We start from the raw sequence: 14,452 nt of genomic DNA on the forward strand, positions 1-14,452 counted from the left end.
GTTTGTCACTAACCTGGGCCTGCTCCTATGTGTTTGTTCATTCAGCAAGTGTTTATCAAGCACACATTCTGAGCCAAGAACTCAGCTGGGCACTGGCCCACGGCAAAGAGGCGAGGTCCCCCTGGGGTTCACCTTGCCAGACTGTCTGCCTCTTTGCCCTCACCTCACCTCCTGGCCCTGCCCCCCTTGCTTATCAGGAGCAACCACACTCTCCTTCTGACTGCTTTTCCAGCTCGCCAAGCTTGGGCCTATTTTAGGACTTTTGTGTTTGCTGTTCCTTCTCCCTAGGGCTTTACAAGACCAGCTGCTTCTGCTCACGCAGTTCCAAGGTACCTCTTTCCCTGCTTAGAGAAGTGCCCACGGCCACCCTTGGACGCCCTTATTACTCTGAATCCACTTTATAATATTCATTTAGCACATATTGTTTGTTTCCTTCCTCCTGACGTTGGCCCCAAGAGAGAAGGGGCCCTTTCTGCTTTGCTGATGGTTTCCCCTTCCTGTGTGGAACAGGGCTTGGCAAACAGTGGGTGCCCGGGGAAGTACTGACTGAAGCAATCTCTGTGGCTGGGCTTTGTGACCTCACTTGGCCTCTAGGGGTACGTTGATCTCCCAGAGGGAGAAACATTTTATCCTTGGCGTAGCCTACATGGTTGATATGTTTGGAGAGAGAGATTGTGAAGCAAAGATGAAAAACTCTACCAATTTCAAAAGTTGGTGAGTTAATCAGATATGTGTCTTGACTGACACCAATCCTAGTTGATCCTGCTTGGATGGGGTGTTAGGCTACCAGGCCCTGCTCACTGCCAGATCCAGAGGGACTGCCAGGCTCTGTCAGAGCCAGCTGCCCAGCCCCCATTTCTGGATAAGGATGTGCTTCCTGGCCCTGGGCTGCCATGTGTACATCTGCAGCTGTCCTGGCCTCTCGGGTCGACCCAGGCCTTTGCTATGGGCATAGCAGCTTTACAGAAACAAGTCCTGGGCTCCCCAGGACTGCCCTGAACAGCAGACATCTCCATTGCTTATTGTGGAGGAGTCTGTCCCTCCAGTGCCTCTGTTCTCCCTGTCCACAGCATGTCTGCTCGTTGGGTTGATACGGGCCACTTTTCCTTCTTTTCATTTGGATGAAGTCTGACTTCTTTCCCTACCTGGTCTAAGCTAGTGCCTGGCCCAGTGGCACCAGTCTCATGGCCTTGAATGAAAGAAGTCCATTCCTTATATGGTTTTCAAAGCTCCTGAGAAAGTGGAGGTCTTTGGTCTTGTCTCTGGTGCACAGACAGCTATGGAATATCCTATGGGCATGCGCGAGAGAGGCCAGCTTGTCTGCTGGGATTGACCCAGGCTCTCTGGTGCCCCCCTGCCATCACGAGCAGTGAGCACACTTCTCTGGCCGGTCCACTTGGCTGCCAGCATCCTCGGGAAGCAAGGTATAAGCAAGCTGGTTAAACCTCGGTTAAAGCAGGTGCTGTAGTTTGATGGGCTGGGGCACCATGGGAGGCATCTAACCCCCACACCCTACTCCCTTCTTCGCTCTGTGAGCTGGGGATAGGGGAGGTGTGTTCATCTTTGTCCTTCCAAAATGCGGGGCATCCATGAGATCAAGAAAGAGACTTCCTGGGGCGCCTGGGTGGCTCAGTAGGTTAAGCGTTCAACTTTGGCTCAGGTCAGGATCTCGTGGTTTGTGAGTTGGAGCCCCGCGTCGGGCTCTGTGCTGACAGCTCAGAGCCTGGAGCCTGCTTCAGATTCTGTGTCTCCTTCTCTCTCTGCCCCTCCCCTGCTCACCCTCTGTCTCTCTCTGTCTCTCAATAATAAATAAGCGTTAAAAAGAAAGAAAGAAAGAAAGAGACTTCCTCCTTTGGAAGAAACAATGTTTGCCTATTGGTATAGCTCTTGGCCAAACAGTGCCCACATGCATTGCCCGAAGAAGGGGCCCTGAGAGAATGACAGACTTACTTCATTGGTTATTTATCATTATCAGGGCTCACATTCTAATTGCCCGCTTTCTCCCCTTAGACAGTGCGCACCCCACTTCCCCACCACATGCAGGTGAAAGGTTTGAGCCCCATCAGCATTCTCCTTGCAGTCCACTCTCCTAGATGTGCTGAGTATTTTATCTCACTCAGTTCTCATGAAGTCGCCCCCTGGGGTTGGTATTTTAAGCATCGTTTTGCAGGGGAGGGTGTAGAGGTTCCAAGATGTCTGTAATAGGCATGAAAAGTGTCGGGCACCGAGAGAGGACCTAGAGGTCTTCCCAGAGGGCAGACACCTGTCTGCATTTTCATGGATGAGTTGAAGGTTGCTGAATAGACAAGAGACAAAAGTATTCCGGGGAGAGGGAAATGATCTCTCAAAAGCTTCAAGGCAAGAAACAACCACCTGTGCAGGGGAACCAGGGGACAGTTATAGCTGCAGGTTGGAGAAGTCAGGAAGGCTGTATGTACCAGGCTAGGACAGTGTCCTGGGGCAATGCTGTGTGTGTGTGTGTGTGTGTGTGTGCGCGTGTGTGTGTGTGACATGCACATCTGTGCCTGTGCATGTGTGTACGCACATGCATGTAAAGGTGTTTACTCTGGGCAGAATCATTGATAGGTTCTGGATTTGACCACCCTTCTGATAAGAGGCAGGTGATGCAGGAAGGTGGGCCTGCTGGTGGATAGACCAGCTGGTAGGTCATCCCGACTGCCCAGTAATACTAATTGGTGTTTACTGAATGCTTAGCACTCTGCAAGTATCATCTCAGATATCTTGCAACAACCCTTGAGGTGGGTATTAGTATTATCCCCCCATGTTGCCTACAAGGAAGCCAAAATTTCAAACCATGAAAGAACTTGCCCAAGGTCACACAGACTGGGATTTGAATATGGATCTCTGACTGGATTCCAAACCCTTGGCTGATAAGGGCTTACATTTGGGCAGGAATAGTGGGATTGAACATAGAGGAAAAGTCTGAGAATTATTTAGGAGTTAAAACTGGTGAATTTGGCAAGTGGAGGGATTCAGGGAATGAGCGAGGGGAGAAGCGAGGGGGAGAGCTCAGGTGAACTCCGGAGAGTGAAGAAAGGAAAGATTTTGTGGAAACGATAGTGGTTTTGTGACCACGATTCAGCTGGTGTGATGGAGCTGGATCCTTAGCAATACAAAGATTGGCCCTCTGTGTTTCCTTCACAGCTGACCCGCCATCCATCTGTGCTCTCCCAGGACAGTGAGAAAAAGGTTGACTGGAATCGATCCAGAAGAGCGCCCTGCCTGAGGCTTCCAGGTTGGTACCTACTCAGCTAATCTGCTGTCTCTATACACGGTTGTCCCATCAGTTACTAAGCCCCATCTCCAGGTTGGTACCAAGGCAGTTAATCTGCTGTCTCTGCACATGGTGGTCCCGTCAGTTACTAAGCCCCTGACGGCATTGTTATCACATCCCACTTCTCCATCTGGAATCGTGAAACCAGAGATACTGCTCTTTTCTGCTCTTCATCTAACAACTCTATCAGAAAAGGAAACAAGAGACGTCAGGTGCAGCGGGTTCTTGATGGACCCATGCTGGAGACCATGGCAGCTCTTCCCGAAGGCTTGAAAGCTCCCTGTTCAATAAGCAGATCTGGAATTTATCCTGGGATGGACTCAGGCACACCTTCTGTCCCTTTAGGAAGATTAAGGTATTTGCTGGTTTCTTGCCCGTTACAACAACATTCAACAAATTTTAATTGAGGGCTTGCTATGTAACAGGCATGCCTTTTGTCCCTTTCCTTATACTAGGGGAGTCTTAGAGGGTTCCCAACATCATGGGAGCACTCTGCGTGTCATCCTCCACCCATCGAATACAATTCTTCTGGGTCAAGAGGTATAACTTCATTTCAACAATCTGCATGCTGTGCGGATCGGTAAATTCTCCTTATTGGTGTTCATTCTAGATGTTCTTTTTTTTTAATGTTTATTTATATTTGAGAGTGAGAGAGACAGAGCGTGAGCAGGGGAGGAGCAGGTAGAGAGGGAGACACAGAATCCGAAGCAGGCTCCAGGGTCTGAGCTGTCAGCACAGAGCCTGGTGCAGGGCTTGAACTCACGAACCGAGAGATCACGACCTGAGCCAAAGTCGGACGCTCAACTGACTGAGCCACCGGGCACCCCTAGATGTCCTAATGTGAAGATTTTGGTCCACGATAGGAAGATGGAGGCAATGCAGGAGCTCAAGAGGGCTGCTTTTGTTCATGTTAAACCACTAGTGCTAGGAGGATAGGAGGGACCAGACAGCAGATACTTTTTGAGAAAGTTCTAGGTTTTGTTTGTTTGTTTGCTTTGAATGCATCATTCCATGTAATCCTGACAACACACCTGCAGTGTAAGAACTACTAGTCCCATCTTATGGATGGGGAAACTGAGGTTTGGAGAGGTTAGGGAAATCACCCATGGTCGTACACCCAGCCCTTGAGACGTGGATCTGACCCTTCTGTTCTCATTGCTCTGACTCTCCTCAGGAAGGTGCTTTATGTCACTGTCCTTGGCTCATTCTGGTCTCTCAGCCTTGCTAACATGATACTTAAAGGTTTGTGTCATCCCGTGCAACCACGTTTCTCCCACATCGGAGTCATTTGCAATTGGGTTGTCGGAATTTCAGTTTTGAAAGTCATCTCTCCAGAGCTGTCTTCCCGCATAAAGTCATGGGACCAGCCTCTTTCCTGCAGAGGTTTTTGTAATCTGCCTTCGTAATGTCCGAGGTACACGTGAGACCGTGCCCAGCCTCTCCCCCTCGAATAGCGTGACCTGTGAGATGACCTGGCTACGATTCCTCAGGAGTTTTTTTCCCTTGTTCTTTCACCAAGCAATTCACCCTCGTTGGAGCAGAATTAGGTTCCAAATAGATGTTGTGCTCTGTCCCCAACCTCTGCTTTCCGAGAGGTTACATTGCTGAGGCAAGCCACGAATGTATTGAAAGTTCGCTGCTTTTTCCCTCAGTGATAGGTCCTGCAATGAAAAGTAGTTGTCAATAAGATTGATTAGGCAATTTAGACTGGGAAATATTTCCGTGGGTTTTATTTTTGTTAGGAATTTGGATTTGTCTCTGTGACAGCTTGCGAGGGACTTAACTTGGATCTCCACCTGAGTGTGTTTAGCTAATACGAAACTGTACGGCTCTGAGAAGAATTAGACTGCTGTGTGTGTGCAATTTTACGTGACGCAGCGTTAGGAGACTTTGTATGAGGTAGACAATGTAGAGGAGTGGTTAAGACCATTTGTTTTTAGAGACAAACACGTGGATTCCAGTGTTTTCTCAACATTTCATTGGCTCTGAGATTTGGATAGACTCCTATAATCTTTACGCTGTATTTTTTCCCACCTGTAAAGAGGTTGGTGATACAGGTGGTGATATGGGCATATGGGCCTCTCATAGGGCATCCGGGACTAAAGGGAATAATGTAGGTAAACGCTTAACGCAGTACGTGGCACGTGGTAACATAATTAACTTGGGATACTATTATTATGAACAACGGCATCTGTTCTAATGGGGAACTGTTTCCGTTTGCATCTATGTGTGTGAATCTGAGTATGAAAATCTGAGTACATGCTTCTGGGATATTTTAGTCTCACTGCTAGCGTTTAACACAGACATTCATAGGTATCCCATAGTGTGCCCTGAGGGCAGGGTGGGGCTGAAGAGTGGAGTCCTACATCAAGCATCAGAAGAGCAGGGAGCATCTAAATTGGAGAGGAGAGGTGGCCTCGAAAATGTTGGGTCAGAGCATGAGAGTCCCTCAGAGATGAGAAGGGTCTCAGCAGGGAGGAAGGTGGAGGGAGAGTTCTTGTGCGTTTTCTACAAAGCACAGGACAGAGATCAAGAGGTGAAGATAGTTTTCTTTCAGAGACAGAGAGAGAGGGAGGTGGAGATCTGACACGCCAGGTCGCACTGGGCTTTGGGAGGGGGCTCCTCCCCAGGGAAGTGCTCCTGGCTGGCCTGCCTGGAGGTCAAACCAAAAATCTCTCAGGACTCATTTCCCTATCCAGGTTTCAGCGGAAAGAGCAGTGGCCTGCAGAAACTCCAACTTTGATTTCCAGGCAGTACAACATTTGTTTTTAGAAAAAGAAAAAAAAAAAAAAAAAGAAAGAAAAAAAAACCAGCCCGCTCAGAGGTGACAAGGGTGACAGAGCTACAATTATCACCTGCTCCTCAGCACCTAGTGTATCGTGGGAAAGGGACTGACAGCTCTGAACTCTCTTTGTGTGGGGAGCTGAAGCCCCCAACCTCTGCTGAGAACATTTGACACAGACAGACAGCTGGGGCCGACGAGGGGGTGGGTGGGGGTGGAGGGGGCTGTCACCTCCTCCCTTTGTCTTTATGCTGTGGGAGTGGGCTGAGAGGCCTTCCACGTATTTCCATTCTTGGGGGGATTTTTGTAATACTCAGCTCGGCGTCACTTTAGAGTCTTCTCAGGGTGTCAGACCTTACACACAAGAAAAGGAGAGAGCAACGGTGTTGAGAGGAGCTGACCTCCGAGAGGGGGCAGGATGGAGGAGTGACCTCCAGAGGGCGCCAGAGTGATTCTATGTTAAGGAGCTGCTGTAGGCGACCTTCGTTACTGGCGTAAGGAGGAAGGGCTTTTGGCACAAAGATCCAGGATAAAACCTGATTCTACCTGAAACTAATATAAAACTCTAAGTTAACAGTACTTGAATTTAAAAAATAATAAGTCATATATATGATATATATATTTTATATATGATATATATGATATTTTGTGATATATATTATATATATACATATACATGTGATATATATTATATATATACATATACATATATATGTATATATATAATATATATAATATATATATATATATATATGATATTTTACTTGAATTTAAAAAATGAATATATACCCAAACTAGGGAGTAGTGCTTGTGGAGGACCTCCAGTTCATCAGAATAACGTTTGTCGTTTGGCCTCCTTCTGCAATTAGTGCTCTTCTCCACTGCCCTGTAGTGCTGGGGCAGGGAGAAGAGGCTCAGAGGCTTGTAGCTGGGAAAATGTGCAAACTCCCGGGGAGAAGGCTTCCTGGCTGGTTCTCACCACTACCACCAGGAAATGAAATCCTCCAGGCGTTCTCTGCAGTTCAGCTGTTTGGCCTCTAGAGGGGCGCCCTAGAGCCACTAGTGTTCGGTTCCACTACCCACTAGCCAGGGGGACGGGTTCACTAGAGCAGCCTCAACCACGGTCACCCCCAATGTCCACCGGCACTTCCGGTGACCAACCACCCTGGCTGCCCCGTGGTCCTTTTGGTACTCATCTTGTAATTGGTGTCGTAGCCTCTTGCTCCTCAAAGAGTGCTCTCTGTATCCTCAGCATCCTGGCATCTGAGTGCTTGTTAGAAATGCAAGATCTCAGGGGCGCCTGGGTGGCGCAGTCGGTTAAGCGTCCGACTTCAGCCAGGTCACGATCTCGCGGTCCGTGAGTTCGAGCCCCGCGTCAGGCTCTGGGCTGATGGCTCGGAGCCTGGAGCCTGCTTCCGATTCTGTGTCTCCCTCTCTCTCTGTCCCTCTCCCGTTCATGCTCTGTCTCTCTCTGTCCTAAAAATAAAAATTAAAAAACGTTGAAAAAAAAAATTAAAAAAAAAAAAAAAAAAAAAGAAATGCAAGATCTCAGTCCTCCTCCCTCAGCAGACATACTGGGTTAGAATCTGCATTTTGGGGGTTGAGTGTCAGACTCCGGATTTCAGCTTAGGTCATGATCCCAGGGTCGTGGGACGGAGCCCCCCATCATGTTCCAGCGTCTGTGCTGAGTATGAGTAAGATTCTCTCTCTCCCTGGGGCATCTGGGTGGCTCAGTCAGTTAAGTGTCTGACTTCAGCTCAGGTTATGATCTCATAGTTTCTGGGTTCGAGCCCCATGCCGGGCTGTGTGCTGACACCTAGGAGCCTCTCTCTCTCTGTCTCTCTCTCTGTCTCTCTCTCTCTCTCTCTGTCTCTCTCAAAAATAACATAAAAAAAAAGAATCTTTTTTTTTGTCTGTCTCATGCTCACTCTCTCTCTCGCTCTGTCTCTCTCAAAAATAAATAACATAAAAAAAAAAGAATCACTCTCTCATTCTCTCTCCCTGTGTCCCTCTCCCCCACTCACACGCTCTCTCCTCTCTCAAATTAAAAAAAAAAAAAAAAAAAGAATCTGCACTTTAACAATATCCCCGGGAAATATGTATGCACATTCAAGTCTGAGAAACATAGCCCTGCTCCCCTATGGGCTCTCATGATAAGGGTGACTCTCAAGATAACTTCTGGCTTCTCAGCACCCAGGGCAGAGAACATGGCACAGAGAAATGGTCACAGACATCTTGGCCAGAAGTCAGAGCCAAGTAGCACCCCTGAGATTTTGCATTTCCAATAAGCACTCAGGTGACAGGATACCGCTGATCCAGGGAGCCCTCCTTGAGGAGCTAGAAGCTATAGCCCCAGTTATAGGATTAGTACAAAAAAACCCATGAGCCCTGAGTGTGTGCCAGGCATGTTTAGGCATCCTCTGATCTCAGCCTGTACTCTCTCTGCAAGGGAGGGTGCTAGTCCCTATATACGAAGGAGCAAATTGAGGATCAGAGAGGCTTGGAACTAACTCATGTCTCCAGAGCTAGCAAAGAGGCCAGATGGATGAGGAGAGAAGGGAGTTCCAGCCCAGAAACAGCCTGCGCGGAAGCACAGAGGTGGGAGACTGGGTCATCATCGGCATCAGGGTTAAGAAGCCCTATATGCATATGCATAATGTGTTCATTCATTCAGCCCAAGCTACTTACTGAGTACCGACTGTGTGCCATGCTGTGTGCTGGGCAAAGTAGTTACCATGTGGAGTAGGGCAGATACAATCTCTGGTCTCGAGGAGCTTTCTACTGGGGGAGAGTCACTACAAACAATTTAATTACAATTGAGGTAAGAACCACGAGGCATCAAAAGGGAATCTAGCTTCATCTCGGAGGAGAGGATACTGTGTATAAACCCACAGGAGACATCCCTTCATTTAGGGCCCCCTGCTTTTCAGAGCTCCTAGATCTGCTGTTTTCTTTCTGGGTTGGTGGCTCATCTCCTTCTGCCCATAAGCTGAAATCCTGGCCCAAAGGGATGCTGGACAAAGGGAGCAGGGGCCAGAGCCCAGGATATCCCCCTTGGGTCTCTGCATGGAGTGGGTGGTACAGAAAACGACTTTGTTTTTTCTCACATCAAAAGCCCTGGAAGGCTGTAGTTAATGCATTTTCACGGCCAAGTGTCCTTGTGAGGAGGTTCAGAGGAAGGCCATGTCAAGCACGGCCTGTTCTTTCGTTCTTCTCCCTGACAAACACCTCTCACACTCAGACACAGCTGGGGCTCTTTCCCATGTTTCTATACTATGGCTCTGCTTTGATTTGGGGGCTCCAATTTTCTCACTTGGGCTCTGGCAGCCTGCAAATGACCCAGACGATGAATGGTTCCAGCAAATGACCTTGGCATATGGGGCAGCTGCAGTGACCAGCCAGGGCACCGGGGAGGCTGTATTGCCATGGTGGAAGTCATGAGCATGGTAGTTTCCATTGGCCTGTTTCAGTTGTCTGTTGCTGCTCAAAAAATCACCCCAAAACTATCAGAACAAATAGCTGAAATGAACAGTGACGCCTTATATCTAGTAGTTCTGTGTGTTGACTGGGCCCAGCTGGGAGGTTTTTATTTTACAAGATGCAGCTGAGATCACTCATGAGGCCACGTTCACTTGGGGGCCAGATAGCGCTGGAGCATCCAAGATGACCTGTCCTCCCTCATCCACGTGGTCTCCCATCTTTCAGTAGTTTAAGCTTCTCTACAACATGGCAGGCAGCTTCCAAGAGGGTGCGTTCCCAGAGGACAAGCCCCGGTGTACAAGCACTAATCCAGCTTCTGGTTGCATCATGCTTGCTAAAGTCCCACTGGCCGAAGCAAGTCACATGACCAAGTCCGGCATCACTGTGGGAGGGGACTGTACCAGGGGGTAACCCTCGGGAGTTGTGGCGCAGTGGGGACTTGAGGAGGCAAAGTCTAGAAAATAAGAGCAGTCCTGGGAGGTACATGTAGCTTTAACATATTTCAGTCAGTTATTCAATAAGTAGTAAGTCACTCCAACCAGTACCAGGCACTGTGCAGATCGTGAGCAAACATACCAAGATGGGCAAGACACCAGCCCTGCTCTCAAGGAGCCCACGGATCACTGGCTACAGACAGGCAGATAATGCTATCATGTGTGTGACCTGTACCTGGGCTGAGTGTTGCCTTGGATCCTCCAGGGTCAAAGAGGAGAGAAATTTGAGTCAGACTTGGGGGGCAAAGAAGGCTTCCCTGGGGAAGGAACACTGGAGCTGAGTTTTGGGGCAATAATGGCAGTTGACTGGGTGGATTTGCAGTTTAGGGATTCCAAACACAGGAGATAGAGTGTGGCAAGGCCCAGAGAGAAGAAATGTTTTGACACCACCCGAAAATGAGAGGTAGTTCCTTGTTCCACACGTCTAGAAGGAAGAGATGAGCAAAGAAAACCTAGAACCTGAAGGCTCGTCTGTCATGCCCTAATCCTTTGAGACCAAGGGAGAGCATTAGAAAGACATCTTCTTTGTGCATAAATGCATTTAAAATTTTCGGTGATAAAACATGTTTACTTGTGTAGAAAATAATACAATGGGGAAAACATCATTCTGGCCGCTACCCACTGAATAAGGAGACTGTGCCAAAACATAGCTATGATTTGATGGCAGCCTGAAAGGATCCAAGGCAGTTGGAATGAGGACCAGGGGGAGACACGGGAGAGGGGCTTAGGAAGTCACAAATGTGAGATTTGGTGCAGGGGAAATAGGAGGGCGAAAGAGGAAGAGATAAGGATAATACTGTCTCGTGCTGCCCCAGCACCTGTCTACAGGGGGCGCAGAAAGTATAGCACCCACCAGAGGAATTGCTTTGGAGTTTGGGTGCCCGGAAAGGAGGGACTTCTTGGAAAGGACAAGGTTGATCTGTATTAATACACCATCCACTTTGTAGGCATTCCACAAATAAATGTGGTCCAGACAGAATGTGTACCTCAGTGGCAAACAGCTGGGGCTTCTGAGTTTCTCTAGTAGAAATACTGGGGTTCTATCCTGGCTCAGGTGCTGGGTGCTTTCGATGTGATGTTAGGTAAGCTCTGTGATGTTAGGGAAGCTATCTAAACTCTCTATGCCTTGGTCTCCTCATCCTGGAAAGAAGGATATTTTATAAGGTTATTGTAAGGGTAATATAGGAATCAGGCTTGCAACATCTTCAAAGGGCACTGAACATAGAAAGCACTCAATAAATCCAGGTGGAAGAATTACTAACAGTTTTGATCTGTTTATGGAATAGGTACAGCCTTCGAGTGGTTCAAAATTCAGAACATTTAAAATTATGTGCATAAAGAAAAGTCTGTTTCTTTTTACCACTGTCCTCTAAGTAAGTAGGTTTTCTCTCTGGCAGTGACAAATGTTACTAGTTTCTCAGGCATTCTTTTAAGACAGTTTATGTATGTCCAAGAAAACACCTGTACTCTCTGTCTTATTATTATACAAGTGGAGATAATACTTTCTAACACTATAGTTCACTTCTACCCCCACTTTTTGGCTATAATTTTTCATTAGTGTAAAGGCACTTTCTTTAGTCTTTTCCTAATGTGCAGGCTTTTACTGTTACAGTGTTTGTAATGTTACAAGCATTATTTCACTCATGCTGGAGTATAGCTAAAGATAAATTTCTGGAAGTAGAATTTCTGGGTCAAAAGAGTTCATGTGTTTTTAATTTTGTTAGCTATTGCTAAGCTCCACAGAAGTTACACTAATTCACTTCCACCAACACTGTGTGAATCTGGTGAACATGTTCGGAAACACGTCATTGGAGAGACTGTAAACTGGGATAAGGTCTAAGAGAGTAATTCAGCGATAGCTAGCATTTTGGTATTTGCCAATGTGATGGGCAGCAAATGGTACTTCTGCATAGTTTTATTTTTCATTTCTCTTACTGTGTGCAGTTAAGCACTTTTCCCCCCCTATGCTAAAACCCATTAACATTTCCCTTTCAGCAAACTGTTCCAAATAATTCTGTTCATTTTCCTATTGTGTTCTTAGGGTTTTTTTTTTTTTTTCTCATTGATTTGTGGACCTTTATTTACTAAAGGAGTTGTAGTATGACTTGCAAATATTTTTTCAATTCTTACTTTGTCTTTTTATCTCACGTGTGGAGGTTTTTGCTATGCCGGTCTCTAAAAACATTTGTTAATGAATTTTTTAGTTTTTCTTATATGGCTTTTGATATCTGCGTCATTTTTAGTTCATTCATACTCTGACATGATAAAGAAGTTCTATCATGTTTTCTTCTGGCATCACTAAGGTATCCGTTTTGCATTTATTTTTTATTTAATTATTTTTGAGAGAGAGAGAGTGGAGTGCAAGTAAGGGAGGGGCAGAGGGAGAAAAAGAGAATCTGAAGCAAGCTGCACGCCCAGCGGGGAGCTGGACATGGGGCTCGATTCAACCACCTCAAGATCACGACCTGAGCCAAAATCAAGAGTCAGATGCCCAAACCGACTGAACCACCCAGGTGCCCCTCAGTTTTGCCTTTAAAACTGTTACTCATTTGGAAGCGCTTGGATAGCTCAGTCAGTTTGAGCCCAAGCCCTTACTTCGGCTCGGGTAATCTCATGGTTCACGAGTTCGAACCCTGCATGGGGCTTTCTGCTCTCAGCACAGAGCCTGCTTCAGATCCCTTGTCCCCTCTTTCTTTCTCTGCCCCTCTCCCTGCTCACTCACTCTCTCAAAAATAAATAAACATTAAAAAAATAAAACTGTTACTCATTTGGAATTTCTTCTTATGTAGGTATTGTATGAATACAATTGAATGTCTTTGGGGGGGTTTCCATCGTATTTTCCCAGCATCATTAAAAAAAAAAAATTTATCTTTTCTGACTTGAGATGCCTCCTTCATAATGTATTAATTCCCCAAGTGATTTGGGTTTATTTCTGGTCTTTCTATACTATTCCAACGATCTGTCAGAATATTCATATACCATATCACAATGCTTTCATTTTTGTAGCTTTATAATGTATTTGAATATAAAGATTAGTGCCATCTCATTGCTATTTTTTTTTTTCATAGTATCCTGGGTTTTTTGTTCATTTTCCCACATGAACTTCAAAACAGCTGGACAGTACTTTTTACATCAATTTTAATTCATAGATTGAGGAGAATTTACATTTTTATAATCTTGAGTGTTGCCAAGACCATAGCATGCCTCGTCATTCGTTCAAGCCTTCTTTTGTGTTTTTTAGTTTTCTTCACACTAGTCTTGCACATCTATCATTAATTTTCATTACTTGGTATTTCATCTTTATCCATATGTGTATTTTTTGCTGTTGTAAATGGAGTCTTATCTTCTCTTCAGCCTTCAGATTGTTGTTTGCTTCCTTGAAAGCTCTGTATACGAGTTTTGTACCCACCAGCTTAGTGAGTTCTCTTACTGCTCATGATGGTTTATTTGGTGTTTTTATTCCCCATTAGATGTTTGGACCTTCCCATATGACAATAGTGAAAATTTTGCCTTCTCCTTTCCAATGTCTAAACACACACACACACACACACACACACACACACACACACACACACAGAATCCGAAGCAGCCTCCAGGCTCTGAGCTGTCAGCACAGAGCCCGATGCGGGGCTCGAACTCACGAACTGTGAGATCATGACCTGAGCCGAAGTCAGACGCTCAACCAACTGAGCCACCCAGGCACCCCTGAAGTTTTTTCTAATAAATACATTTAGCTCATTACTATGGATTTATATGACTATATGTTTGGTCTTAGTTCTAATGTTTTTACATTCTGCTTTCTAATTTTTTTCTTTATGAAACTTTATGTTTGGACCTCCCATTTGACAATAGTGAAAATTTTGCCTTCTCCTTTCCAATGTCTACAAATCTGTTTCTTTCTAAGTCTAATTGCATTGGTGAGATTTCTCGAATGGAGTTATCACTGGAGATAGTGCGCATCTTTTCTGCATTCCTACCATTAATGGATATGCTTCTGATGTTTCCACATTAAACTCAGGTTCAGAAAGATGTATTTTATTGCATTGAGGGAGTATTCATGTATTCTTGTTTTATTGGTTGGTTCGTTGTTTGTTATGAGAGAGTGAGAGAGGGCATGTGGGGGAGAGAGACACAGGGAGACAGACAGAAAGAGAGATAGATAGATAGAAACAGAGAGAGAGGGAGACACAGAATCGGAAGCAGGCTCCAGGCTCTGAGCTGTCAACACAGAGCCTGACGTGCAGCTCAAATTCACAAACTGTGAGATCATGACCTGAGCCAAGGTCAGACACTTAGCTCAAGTCCGACACTTAACAGACTGAGCCATCCAGGTGCCCCTGGTTGAATTCCTTCCTCCTTCCTTCCTTCCTTCCTTCCTTCCTTCCTTCCTTCCTTCCTTCC

The 14,452-nt window shown here is 46.2% G+C and overlaps 1 long non-coding RNA gene across 1 annotated transcript in view; it reads left to right on the forward strand.

The window, feature by feature from the left end:
- The first annotated feature begins 623 nt into the window (after positions 1-623).
- Positions 624-14,452, forward strand: part of LOC125909714 (uncharacterized) — a 25,370-nt gene continuing 11,541 nt past the window's right edge. Inside the window, exons 1-2 of the long non-coding RNA XR_007453764.1 lie at positions 624-714; positions 3,166-3,256. This is a non-coding gene — a long non-coding RNA (uncharacterized LOC125909714). The remainder of the gene's footprint in view (positions 715-3,165; positions 3,257-14,452) is intronic.

The sequence above is a fragment of the Panthera uncia genome, chromosome D1, assembly GCF_023721935.1.
Source record: "Panthera uncia isolate 11264 chromosome D1, Puncia_PCG_1.0, whole genome shotgun sequence".
In the NCBI taxonomy this organism is placed as follows: domain Eukaryota; kingdom Metazoa; phylum Chordata; class Mammalia; order Carnivora; family Felidae; genus Panthera; species Panthera uncia.